The 13,049-nt window shown below is 43.4% G+C and overlaps 1 protein-coding gene across 1 annotated transcript in view; it reads right to left on the bottom strand.

Moving 5' to 3' along the window:
- The window catches only part of FAM83H (family with sequence similarity 83 member H), a 30,445-nt gene extending 19,272 nt beyond the window's left edge, over positions 1-11,173 (bottom strand). The window contains exon 1 of the mRNA XM_064441843.1: positions 11,011-11,173. The gene's annotated coding sequence lies outside the window, so the exon portion shown is untranslated. The remainder of the gene's footprint in view (positions 1-11,010) is intronic.
- Positions 11,174-13,049: the final 1,876 nt, after the last annotated feature.

The raw sequence follows: 13,049 nt of genomic DNA on the forward strand, positions 1-13,049 counted from the left end.
AATGCCAGGAAGGACAGCTGAGTCTAAGTATTTTCTCCTTCGCTCTTAAACCTTCAGCAGTTGTCATGTAGAAGGCCTGCAAGAGCAAAATGAAGGAAGTCTTGGGCAGAAGCAGCAAAATTTGGCTGAGAGCTCTATGAAATACATAGCCCATGTGGGCCCTTATTTTCTTAGTACTGATTGTCAAAGGCTCTTTTTAAAGTTAGACAGCAATTCTTTGCTTTTATGCCTTGGTTCCTTTGACAGGAATTCACTGAACACCTTGTCAGATTTCCTCAGTCCAGAGTGACAGAAGATTAGGTCACACCTTATTTCTTAGTATTCTTGTATGATGGCTATATTTTCCTAGATTATGGTGGCATCTAAAACAAAAGAGGAACTCCAAGAAGGGGCTGCCTCCTTACTTGAACTTCACTTGCGAATCTATTTCCTGCAGATTCATTCACCCCAGAAAAAGACAGACATCATATTTTTGGAAATTTGAACCACTATAACTATCACAGAAACTAAGTCACAAACTGAAAATATACCAAATGTATATGGAAGACTGTAACTATTGGTTAATAGAGAATTTTACTTATTTATATGTTTGTTTATGTTTAAATCAGGAATTTAATTTTATTTTAATTGCTAGTCACAGTTTAAAATTTTTTATGACACAAGCTATGGGGAATCTAGTGAAAAATGAAGATGCTAAAAATAATAATGTGTGGCATCTCCACATTGCCCTTGAGGGTCTTTATAAAGGGTAATAAGATGTTCTGTAGTCCAGTTATAGTTCAGGAACTGAATTGTATGTGGTTACAGGAGAAGAGATCACATAAATCCAGCATCTGCAATTCTGAACAGCTATGTGACATATGATCAGTCCAAAAGGAACCGTTGAGCATCCCTCCTTCCATTTACATGACAAGTACTGAAAAAAGTAAGACCCTAAATATCCTTAGTACAAAAGCCCCAGAGCCATAAAACCTACAATGTACTACCAGAAGGTAACAGGAAAGCTCAAGCACACCACCAATGTCCTTCATGCCTTCAGCAGCTGCAACTTTATCAGGAAAAGCATCCCAGGAAGAGCACTGCCCCTACATTGTACAAGAAAGCAAAGGACTCCTATTATACCCTAGGAAAAATTCCAGCAATTGTTTTAAACTTGATTTTAATTAGAACACAGCAATATGGGACCTGAGAAGTTCTTTAAGGCCACTAAGCATACTGCCATATGCCACTACTTATCCTGCTGTCCAGTCCCCGTTTTTTAGAAGAAGATTCCAGAAGCCAAATTAGGTAGCAAGGGGGAAAAAAAATCCAACTTCTTCCTAGCACCTAGCCCTTAAGCCTTGGGTAAATTAAATATAAATAAAGTGCAAACATACTATAACCAGAGGAGCAATTTAGGTGTCTACACACATGTGTTTAATGTCACTCGGGATGCCCTAAGGTACCTTGCTTGGCCTCCAGCTGCTGGTCGAGAAGGGTGTGAGTCTCTCATAAGGCTTGTGCCACATCTGCTGTGTTTTAGATACCCTAAGGCACCTAAAATGACACTAAACACCTAAGTTTAGGAACGAGGATTGTTCCTCAAGGGTCAGATTCATTAACTAAATGCAGGTATATAACATGCCTACATGCAAGATAATTGCCTTGTGTTCCCCTTTATAGCTGATGGGAAATAGGTGAATAAAATCCAAGGAGCATGGGATGAGATTCATCTTCTAATATAGATGCTTACAGTTGGCTGAGTCTTCTCTTAATTTTTCTCCCAGAGACATTACCAAATCAGTCTTCCAAAGCCTCAGTGCTCAGCATTCAATTTTTTTTAATTCCAAAATTACCTTTATCCTGTCATACAATCCATTCTACCAAGATCCAGCTTGACACTTTCAATACTTTATACCAGAACCTGCCTAGGAGATGGGTGGTTGCAGAATTTCAGTCTTTAAATGGTTAATAAAGTAATTAAATTGGAGCAGTTTTTTTACTTTTTCAGTTGTACTTTCATACATAACTTCCACAGTAGGACAGATCAGTCTCACCCAACCTCAGGCATCTTCATTGCAGAACATTTCCATGAATGGCTGATGCCCATACTACTATTGCCAACCACGAAAATCTAGTCAAATCAGTGAAATGACTAGTTGTCTTACACTAAAGTAGTCACCCACATCAAGGCTGATGAATCCTACTATTACTGTACAACATTTTGTGATCCATCAAATTTTACTAATAGTTCTTTTGTTCTCTGTTCCAGGTCCATTTCAAAATGCAGCCAGCACAGCTGAACACAATATTCCAATGGCTTTCTTACTGATGCTGTATTTGAGACAAAACCTGCCTCTCCTGCTTGTACATCCATGGATTTTGCCATGGGATTGCACCTCAGCTCATTGGCTCCGCTACTCTGATACCCATTAGTTTTTGGAATGGTTGTTGGGATACAATCTCCTTTTTATAAGTGTGAAATGGATTCTTAGTTATTACATGTAATAACGAATTGTGATGCATCAGTTTATCAAGTGATCCAAGGTGCTCTGTATACCTGCCCTATCTTCTCTTTTTATTGGCTTTCCCAAGAATCAAGTACCTAAAAGCTTTATCACAAGTGGTTTTACTTCATTGATCAAAATATTAAAGAGATAAAACATAACACTGAATGTTGTGCAAATCTGTTAAATGATGCAATCTATCCAATGATTACTATTTTTTGAAACAAATCTTCTTAAAAATTTAAGAATTTTTATGCCTATTTTAATTTTGAACTGTCTGGTGCCTAGCATGTATCACAACTGCTTTTTAGAAGAATAAGAGTACATGAAGGGGGACTATTACATCATCTGATGTAATATTGCAAACCATTAGCCTAGCATGAACATTGCAAGTCAGTGAATAACTAGCTTGCAGAATTTTACCATCCCATTCTACCTATATCTGTGGTCAGCTGGGTCAAAGGAAGATGAAACACCCTAAATACATTTATCCAGTTGTGCGATGAAGAAAACTACTTCCTGACTCCTTCAGAGAAGTCCTACAATATGAGACTTGATTACCATTGCTATTTTAATGTATAGATGGAAGAGCAGTAACCATGATCTGCATGCAGCATGTGGTCCTACTCTACAAAAGGCCCGACTGATAGAGAAAAGCAGAGCAGGGTAGAAAAGTGCAGATACAAAGGGCAAAAAAAGAGCCAAACAATCTTTCACCCTGAACACCGTAGTCACCTGTACACGCAGACGATAACATTCCTCCCAGTACCTATATTTAAATATACATATTAGAAAGATTTTTTTAATACCAAATAGCTGTGAGTCAACCATTTCTCAGCAAGCTACATCAGTGTTCATTTACTTCTATTGAAGTGAAAATGCATGTTATTTCACAAAGTAATCTTCAACTTCAGATTTTAACTGTATTATAATGCCACACCTGAATGTACAGCGTTTTTGTGTGCACCCACATCCTTAATGTGAAACTGTATTCAAAATAACATATTTCAATCCATTTTTTCTGCACAAATTACTGAGATGGCTTTTCCTGACATAAATCCTGATGATTTAGATTATAATCCTCCCAAAAGATTTTGGTTTTTTCCAATCCCATTCCATGTAGTATACTGTACTTTGTACTCCCATGTACTGTCCTCTTTAATACTAAATGTTTGCAGTGTAAAAGCCCCTCTGACCATCTTTGCATTTCACCTGCCATTTACTCATATCAATTTCTGTATTTTCTTTCTGGTTTTTCTAAAGGTAGAGTACACAAATTCTCAATCTCTCCAGATTCAGACACTATGTCTGACCCTCTCTTTACTCTGTGTTTCTGGGAGAACAGGACATAAAATCAGCTGTATCGGTTCAGATCAAAGGTCCATCAAGCCTAGAAAGCCATTCATCTCCAATAGGGACTAAGAGCAGATTATGTGGAAAAAATACAGGGACAGGCCAAGCATTCATGATGCTTCACCAGCTTCTCTAAGCCAATTTTAGCTACTTGAGGCTCAAGAACCTCCTGACCCAGATATGCTTTATTGAATGTAGGTACCTTCAAATGATTTTGCTATCATAAACTCACACAGGGTTTCTCTAAACCCATATAAAACGTCAGCATCTACAACAGCCAGAGGCAAGGAGTTCTACAGCTCAACAGTACAGTCAAGAACAGTCTCCTTCTCTTCTGAATCTGCTGCTTGTACTTTGTTTTTTGCTTTGGATAGGAAAATCAACATCTATTGAACGCTGTCATGGCACTCTGATTTTATACATCTGTCAACTCTCCCGTCACTCATCGCCTTTCTATATGGAGAACCCTAACTTATTCAGCTGTTTCTTGTATGGAAACCATTCTGTGCCTCTGATGATCCTCTAGTCTATTCTCTCCTCTGAATTTTTTTCACTCCACTGTATTCTTTTTTGAGACTGTGGGACTGGAGCTGCAAGATGGAAGCGAAATACGGCTTTATATACAGTGGTTATGTTCTGTTCCTTTCCTATTATGCTGTTTGCTTTTTGACCACTAAGAGGCAAATGAGCATCCTGCTGATTTGTGGGATAGGATTGCTATGCTTTGTGTTTATTTCTTTTAGTCCTGCTGTTGCTGAACTGCCCCAGTGACAACCAATTGATTTGCCTGAAACCCAAGAGGCTACAGGCAAACAGCCTTGCTGGTTTGGTTGAATAAAATTACAGTAAGAGACTCTGATGAAGAGTCTGAATCCCATCGCACTAGATGAAGTACCAGCAATTATTAAATTGGTTCTTGTTTAAGACGGTCTCATAATCAAGGCCCCTTTGGTCATGATAAACAGATGAAAGAAAAATGATCTGAGAAGTACAAAGGAATAATTGGGAGATGTGCAATTTTAGTATTGTACATATAAACAGTTGTGGAATTAAGTGGTCTGTAGGCATTGTACTACAGCTAGCTTCTATAAGGACATTTGAAAAACAAATTTTTGATGGAGTTTCTTAACATAAGGAGAAGCATGGGAGAACCATCACAATGCCTAAAGGACAGGCAAAGTAACTGCCATCAGACAGATAAAGTCTGTTAAGCAACCATGTGCTTGGCTCATGTGCTCCGCCATGAAGAGCACATGGACCAAGATGAAACATTTGTGAATTTATTTTTACAGGGATTCCAGACTAGCTTTCCTTTATCATTTTACAAGTCACCACACTGTCTCCCATCTTTTTCATACAAGGCCTGCAGTACTTCGCATTTACTGTTCCTCTGATTTTTCAGTCACTCAGAATTGGTATTTCACGAAGTCAGGGAAAAAGCATTGATCCACAGTGTCTTCTCTCCCTGAATTCTAGAAGTCTGTTATCATTATTTGCCATTTCACACAGTTCTCTGCTATCCTAAGCAATCATTTCATAAATTTAGAAGTATCAAGAACACCAGTCATGATCAGAACCTTAGCATATTAGATAATGAGTGAACCAAAACTGCAAACTTTAATTCCTTCCCAGGAAATCCTTCCTCTAAGTATAGTAGATGAGACAATGATGGCACAGGTACAAAGGTTCAGACAGGTACAGAGAAAGCTATAGAAAGAAACAAGTATTCAGTACAGTAGCTCTTTAGAACTTACTTTTTAGCATGCTAATATAGAATAGTAGGGGTTTTTTTTCAGGAGGAAGCTGAAGGAGAAAAAGAAGGTAGGCTTTGTAGCTGTTTATGAGTAACTCCTCCCATGCTTAGGGGCAGAGGATAAAGAGGAGCACGAAGGAGCTTGTTGAAAACCTAACAAGTGGGAGATGAAGGCTGATATAATGGGCTGATGAGAGGCAGGATTCAATCTCTCAGCAGCAAAGGTCTCCTCCACCCGTCTGCTTGGGCTTCCCCGAAGACACTGGGCTGGTTGCTACTGTGCCAATGCACCTCTGCACAGGAGTACTAATGCAATCACTCCCCTCCTCAGCCAACAAAAAAGCAGGGGAGAAAGAGGAGGAGAGAAAAGAACATGCAGCTATCTGTGTGCAGTTATCAAGAGCTTTTTCTGAGGAGGGAGCCTCTAATGGAAATTTCCCTTTGGCTTGGCCTGAGGCCTGCTTCTGTTCACACTGGTGTAATTGGAAGTAACTTTACTAGCTTTGATATTAATCACAAGCATTCAGTTTTTGTGATCCGCAAAAGCTATCAGACCCTCTTAACATTGGAAAAAGTAAGCAGTGATGCGATCACAGCCTACAGCTATCTCTGTACAGAAAAACATTCAACCATAAAGAAATGTTTAATGTAGGCAGAGCAGGGAAAAGTAACTGACAGATCACAGAATCACAGATTGGTAGGGGTTGGAAAGGACCGCTGGAGATCATCTTGTCCAATCCCCAAAGATGAAGCCAGATGTAAAAATTCTCCCATTACCTCTGGATTAGCCCTAAGAGCAGAAACTGGAAAAAGTATAGACCTGTTGGTTTGTGCATCATTTGCTCCCTGACCATACTATGTTCCATTTTAATAGACTTTAACTGTTTTTCTTCTGAAAGAGTCACATGAAATTCTAGTTTCAGCTATGAGTGGATGACAACCACAAAGCCCTACAGATGAAAAAAAAAAAAAAGGACTTGCATTTTTCTTGATCCTTTGTGCCAGGTGCGAATCAAGAGCAATGGACTGTATTTACCCAGTCTAAGCAAAAGGGAACTGGCTCAATACTTCCTTTCTCTGTCATCTGCTACTGCCTGATGTCAGCCCCTGCTGATGTCTCAGCACCTCAGGCTGGATCTATCTTCCATCCCAATGCTGACTCCAGTGCTTGTTGTTACGTGTTTTGCCTGCACAGCAAGTTCCCAGACTGCCTCTCTGAGACGATCACTTCCCTGGCTGGACCTGCTTCTCTGCTTCAAGACACTCCCAAAAGCTGAGGCCTTCACAGGTCTGTACACACCAGCAGAGGCAACAGCCTGAGAGGAAGCAAGGCTGTATCACTCAGACTGGAAAGCGCTAGTAAGATATGATCTCCGCCTGAGACCCCATGCTTATGTGCAAGTATAAGCACCATTTTCTGGGCTTAAATACCGTGTCTTTTCATTGCCCTGGATACCAGCAAGAGGGAAAGGCAACACAGATGGAAGAATTTACTTCAGCCTGCTGGACTCCACAGACAACCACAAAACTCCTCTGTGCTATTAACATTTGAAGGACTTCCAAACACAGGTCAATAAATAAATCAAAGCTATTTTGAAAGTCAAAGATGCAGCAAATAGTACATCCAAGAGAAAAATGTAAAGCAGCGATTTCCAAACAGTGGCCCAGTGGGCAGGAGTGAGTGGGCCACAGCTGGCCCATGCACCATGTTCAACGTCATCACTTACATCTCTGATGCTGGGCTGTGAAAAATTTTTGGGTTTCCAGAATGTCTAGAACCCCTGAAGTTTAGAAACCCATTATTTAAAAAAAATATTTGGCCTGTTTTATATAGAAATAGAAAAGATGATGTGATAACAGGTTGATAATATTCTGGAAGGGTCCGTTTGAGGAAGGGACAGTAATGTCTAAGGTAAAACTACTTGCGCAGACATTGTGACAATAAGACACAGAGAATGTTGGTTTGCTCTCAAGAAAATGTTTTACTAGGTAAATGATTTGGGGAGGGACCTGTCTCTTGGCATATGGTTTAAGGTGTGGGTTTTTTTAATTCTGCATTGTGTGACAGAGGGACAGCAAGCGCCTTCTCATCCTGCTGCAGCAGACAATAACCTATATTAACAGTGACAGATATGCTCATCCTTTCCAGAAGCTACACCTACATGTGCTAGCTTTCTTTACTAAGGACTGGAATTCTACAGAGAAAAGATCTCTCAATTTAAGGCCTCTCAGTTGCCAGTCTTACAGTGATGTGCCTGTAGCACTTTTAGTTTTCAAGGGTACCCAGAATTTCCTGGTTTAGCCACCACACATTGCCATGGAAATTTTACAAGAGCTATGGGAAAGGATGCTGGATACCTTCCTATTAACTGCTCTTCTCACCAAGCAAGGTTCAGATATGTTCCCCAGAACAGCATGGTGAAATGTGGGTAATAGTCTAAATTAGACCTTTTCTCAGCTACAACAGTGCTAAATCCTCACAGCAACTGTTTTTCCTCTTTTGATTTTCCTTGTTGTATTTTCTGCTGAAGTCTCTCTGTGTTCTCATTCTCAATGTTCTCTCAGTTTTAGGCTGTAGGCTTAAAGCCTGGGTTACTGGTTATGAAAATATGGAATTTGTTATTCCTCTTACAATGTCATTTATACAAGGTCTTTTCTTTTGGTCACCTGACCAGCCTCTGCTGATCACCCTATGTTACAGCATCTGAGTGAATGTGATCCCATTCTTTACTACAGATGGTCTTATATGGATCTCAGTCATCATTTGAAAAAAAAATATTATGTCTGCCTGCTGTAGTCTAGGAGTTTCACTTCATCTGAAGTCATGGTTATCAGATGAGAAACTGCTTCAATTAATTAATTTAATCAGTTCATTCACAGAGCTTCCAGAGATTACAACTTTATCTTCCATATTACATACACTTGTCAGCTGACCCTATGAACTGGCATAATAAACTTTCTGTGTCTAATGTGAGTAGTAAATATACTGAATGCTACAGGCATGTGGCAGAGTAGAACTGGGAGCCTGGTGAGTACCTCAGAACACCTACTGGACTCCCACTTACTTCTGCTTACTAGTCAGTGCAAGGGATCCCACAAAATATTCTTTGCTGGAGAATCAGGAAATTAGCCAGACATTCAGAATATCCAGGGGATCTTCCTACAGGCCAGGGGAAGGGAAAAGTAGCAGAAAAATTACATGTTGTAATTTTCCTTCTGAAGTGGTTTATTGAGACAGCATGTCAGCATGTCAATCTTAACTGTCCTATGCAATAAAGGGTATGGAATGGCACACGCAAATCCAACCTGTAAAGAAGTCACTGGGGCAAAACCTGATGTTTACAGCTACTGAAAAATGATATGCGATCCTGCATCCAGAAGGGCCCTCTTAAAGAGAGCAGATTAAATGAAGAGATAGAATCATAGAATCATTTAGGTTGGAAAAGACCATTAAAAACATCAAGTCCAACAGTTAACCCCACACTGCCAAGTCCATCATTAAACCATGTCATTAAGTGCCATGTCTATGATAGCAACACTCATGTCAACATTACCCTCTTTCAATTACTCACTTTCCTTGGATTTTTATTTACTAGATAGCAGGTACAAGGAAGTCTAAAACAGGGAGCTTCAAGAAAAAGTCCAACAGTGTAAGGTATAATTTGGAGAAGGAGAACTGCATGATGCCCTGGACTTTTACCTTCTTCCATATCCTGATTTTAGAAGTGCACTCATGGAACTCCTCTTTCGCATTAGCAGTACAAAAATCCAGCCAAACAGGGCCTGATAAGCAGCCCAAAAGTGTTCCTTTTAACCATAAAATACAAAGAAGTCCAGTCCTGCAAGGTTTGGAGGTGAATTTCAGTTGCTTGGAAAGCTGTGATTGCCTGAAAAATTATGTGTAGAACACACAGGTGTCTGTCCTCAGCCATGACACTGCTCTGGCACAATCATACCAGACTGTGGTATGTGATATTTTCACTTTTTCCTTTGACATGCAATTTTCCCTACAACCACGCAAAGAGTGTAACTTTGTTTTCCTCAGAACACTACTGTTTCCACTGCCAGGTAAATACAACTCTAAAGCCCCTCAGATAAATGGGAGGTAGGCCAAAATGAAAAAAAAAAACATTCTCTCCCCAAACTGCAACCCTTCTGTGGCCTTGCAATAGGGTGAAGGCATGCTATCTTTTTTTCTGCCTTCTTGGCTCTTCATCCAATGAAAACACATGCTATTGTAGGCCGTGCAAAGGGATCTCACATCACCAGTGTTCTGCACTGCTTTAATTGCCACTGTTCTGTTTTGGGGCTAGTTTGCTGTCTAGAGTTGTTACTTGTGTACATTTGGCTTCTATCACAGCTGAGCGTATTGCAGCTTTCATGAATGAGATGTTTTCAGCAGAAGAAGCATCCTATAGGTACCTCTGTCCCTTTATAAATGCCTCATCCACCTCCAACTGTTTTAGAAGATAGAAAACCTCAGTCCTCAGGCCAGAAAAAAGCCATAGTTGACCTCTATTGACCTTAGTCAATTTAGAGGGATGGGAGCACAAGACCTTCCCCTTCCTCTCTGCTTGCACACAAAACCTGAGGTCTGTAAGACAGGCTCACATCTGTTTAAAAATCAGTCAGGATATGCATGTGTGCTTGTGCACGCACATGTCCACATGCATCTGTCTCTGGTTTTGCATGTACGTACATGAATGTCTGTGTCGCTGCTTGCAGGCCATGTCAGCAGACAGCTACACGCCCATGCGTGCGGAGTGAGGTCAAAGCAAGTAAAAGCACAGTGGGCCTCAGGAGCTATTTCTTGACTTGTAGCTTACTGCAGACCTTGGCCTTTTCAGCGCTACCACCAGTGAAGTCCTCTTTGTCCCAATCTCTTGACCACACATCCCTACAGTGCTGCCTATCCAAGGAGAAGGCCAGCTCAGGCTCTATCGTGGGAAGCTGAGTCAAGCTGCAAGATCTCTTCCTGAAGACAGGGATACATTTGGAAATACCCACTCCTTGGGGCTTTCTCAAAGGAGATAGGACACAAGTTCAGTGAAGCACTCAAAAAGCAGTTTTGATCAGGCTACCTGAGTACTGACGGGTCTCTTCCCTCAGCAGCCACAGTGCCTGCTGTCTGTGCTGGGACATTCTCCTCTCCCATCTCCCCCTTTGCCTCTCCCGTCTCCTCCTGGGGCTTGCCTTTCTCCCACTGGGGCAGTCATGGCGTGGCTGTGGGCTCCTGCTACTGGAGCCTTTCTGCATTGAAGCAGCCATCTCTTGCCCCAAATCTGCCTGCAGAAGTCCCTGCCCCAGATCCCGAGTGCCCAGCCCTGCACAGAGGAGCAAGACAGGACCTCCCCAGCCCTTGCCCGCCACTTCACGCAGCCATTCAGGTACCCCAGTAGGTGCCTGCACTTCTCCTACCTTCCCAGGTGAGCCAGGGCAGGTGGTGGGTCGTGCTCTCCAGTTCTCGGATCCCCTGGACGTGCCTACAGCCTGATTCACAGGCACCTCCAAGCCAGCGAGAATCAAGCTCCACCCAGGGCTGAGGGTGAGTAAGAGCGAGAGAAAGGCAAACTCTGGAGAGTTATTCCCTCCCCAGGATTGCAGGGGAGCCAGAGATAAGGGCTGCACATTCCTGAGCCGCAGGCGGCCTCTCCCTTCCCGTCTGCCTTGAGCCTGTCAGACCAGCTCGGGCCTGGCTGCAGAGCAGGCCTGGGAGCAGGATCAGTGCTGGCAGCTGGGCATGGACCCTGGCCACCGGTCCCAGATTCGGCCTGGCACACCTCAGTCTAGCAGCTGCCCGGGGAAGGAGGGTTTGGGCCCATCAGGGACTTATACTCCCGGGTCCATTTTGGAAAGGCTGTTGTGTGCTGCAGCAGTAGCTCCTGAGCAATGGCACCATTGCAGCAGGAGTGATCAGGGTACAGGGCCCTGTGCCTTCCTCTTCCACAGCTGTGTGCTGGTAAGTCTGTGAAGGGTACCTGTGGCCCCCCCCAACTGCCCTGGAGGTGCCGAGCAAACGGTATCTGAGGACATGCCAGTGTGCCGTGCTCCCCCCTCCCCCCCCGCCATCTCCCTGAGGGTGCCATGCAAAGGGTATCTGAGGCCATACCTATGCCCCCTATCATCTCCCTGGAGGTGCTGTGCAAACGGTATCTGGGGCCACACCGGTGGCCCCCCACCTCCCTGCTTCCCTCCGTGAACTGTCACTCGCACCCTGGCCTCACTGATAGAGGGGCAGTCAGGCTAGCACTGCAGCCTCTCCTGGAGCCGGGGCCACTGCAGGCACAGGCGGAGAAGGGTTAAGCGAGATTCCCCGCAGCCCCGGGCGTGGCAGCTCCTGTTATTTCACCTTTCATGTTCTATCTTATTCAGCCTGGCAACCGCCGCGGCTGCTGTGTGCCGGGCGGTGCCCGGGCGGCTGGGAGGGCGCGGCGGGAGGCTGCTCCACGGGAGGCGGCGGTGACTCAGGCCTGGCAGCCCGGTTCTGGCGGGCCCGGGCACCGAGGCGGGCAGGGGCGGGGGTCGGGGCGACACGGGCGCCATGTTATGGAGGCGGGGAGGGGAGCGGGGCCGCTCGGCGGGCCGCAGGCGGGCTGCCTCCCTCGGCGCTCGCACAGCTCATCCGACGGGAGCCTACAGCGCACAGGCATGGGGGAAGGAGTCTGGGCATTCGGTGGCTGAGCGCCACAGCAAGGCCGGGCACACGCACGGTAGCGTTGATGTGTGGTGGATACGGATGCACAGTGCAGTTAGTGCATGCCCGTACATCCAGTACTGTCCATTCCCAGGTCGTGCTTCCTTCCATAAGGCCGTGTACTTGCATGATAATTTAGTGTATGCATTATAAAAGGTAATCTAATATTAAGGTGTCAAGATGAGAGGGGATGTCTTCAGAATTTGGAAATAAACATGATGATACAGACTTCAATTACATATTGTGGGCTATTTTTTCTATAGGAACTTACTTCACTCAATGTGAAGGATGGAGAGTACCTACTGCGGAGGTAACCAGTCAATATTGCTTTTAATTATCCTTCACTGTGTTGCCCTGGGCATTGTTCACCACATGCCACTTAAACACCACATTGAATGGGATTATTAACTTCCACGTAGGTGTTGCCATGCTGTTCATCAGTATCCTACTGGAATGCTTCACAAACATCAATTAACTTCTCAGTACTCAATTGGGATGTGATGGTGTGATTATCCCTATTTTGGAGGAAAGGAACTGGAGCAGGAAGGTTACATTTAAAATGCTCCACTCACTCTGTGAGTAATTAGTTCAAGGTTTCAAGATTCACACCTTTTAGGGTCTCTAGCAGCTGGGGATATAAGCAATGCAGGTTGGGTGGCCATCTATACACATAAGACAATCTTAATACTGTAATTTCTTATTTTTTCAGTGATTTCAGCCTCAAGTACCTGCTTTCCAGTAGAACATTATTCTGTGACTAGTT

The sequence above is a fragment of the Phalacrocorax carbo genome, chromosome 2, assembly GCF_963921805.1.
Source record: "Phalacrocorax carbo chromosome 2, bPhaCar2.1, whole genome shotgun sequence".
Lineage (NCBI taxonomy): Eukaryota > Metazoa > Chordata > Aves > Suliformes > Phalacrocoracidae > Phalacrocorax > Phalacrocorax carbo.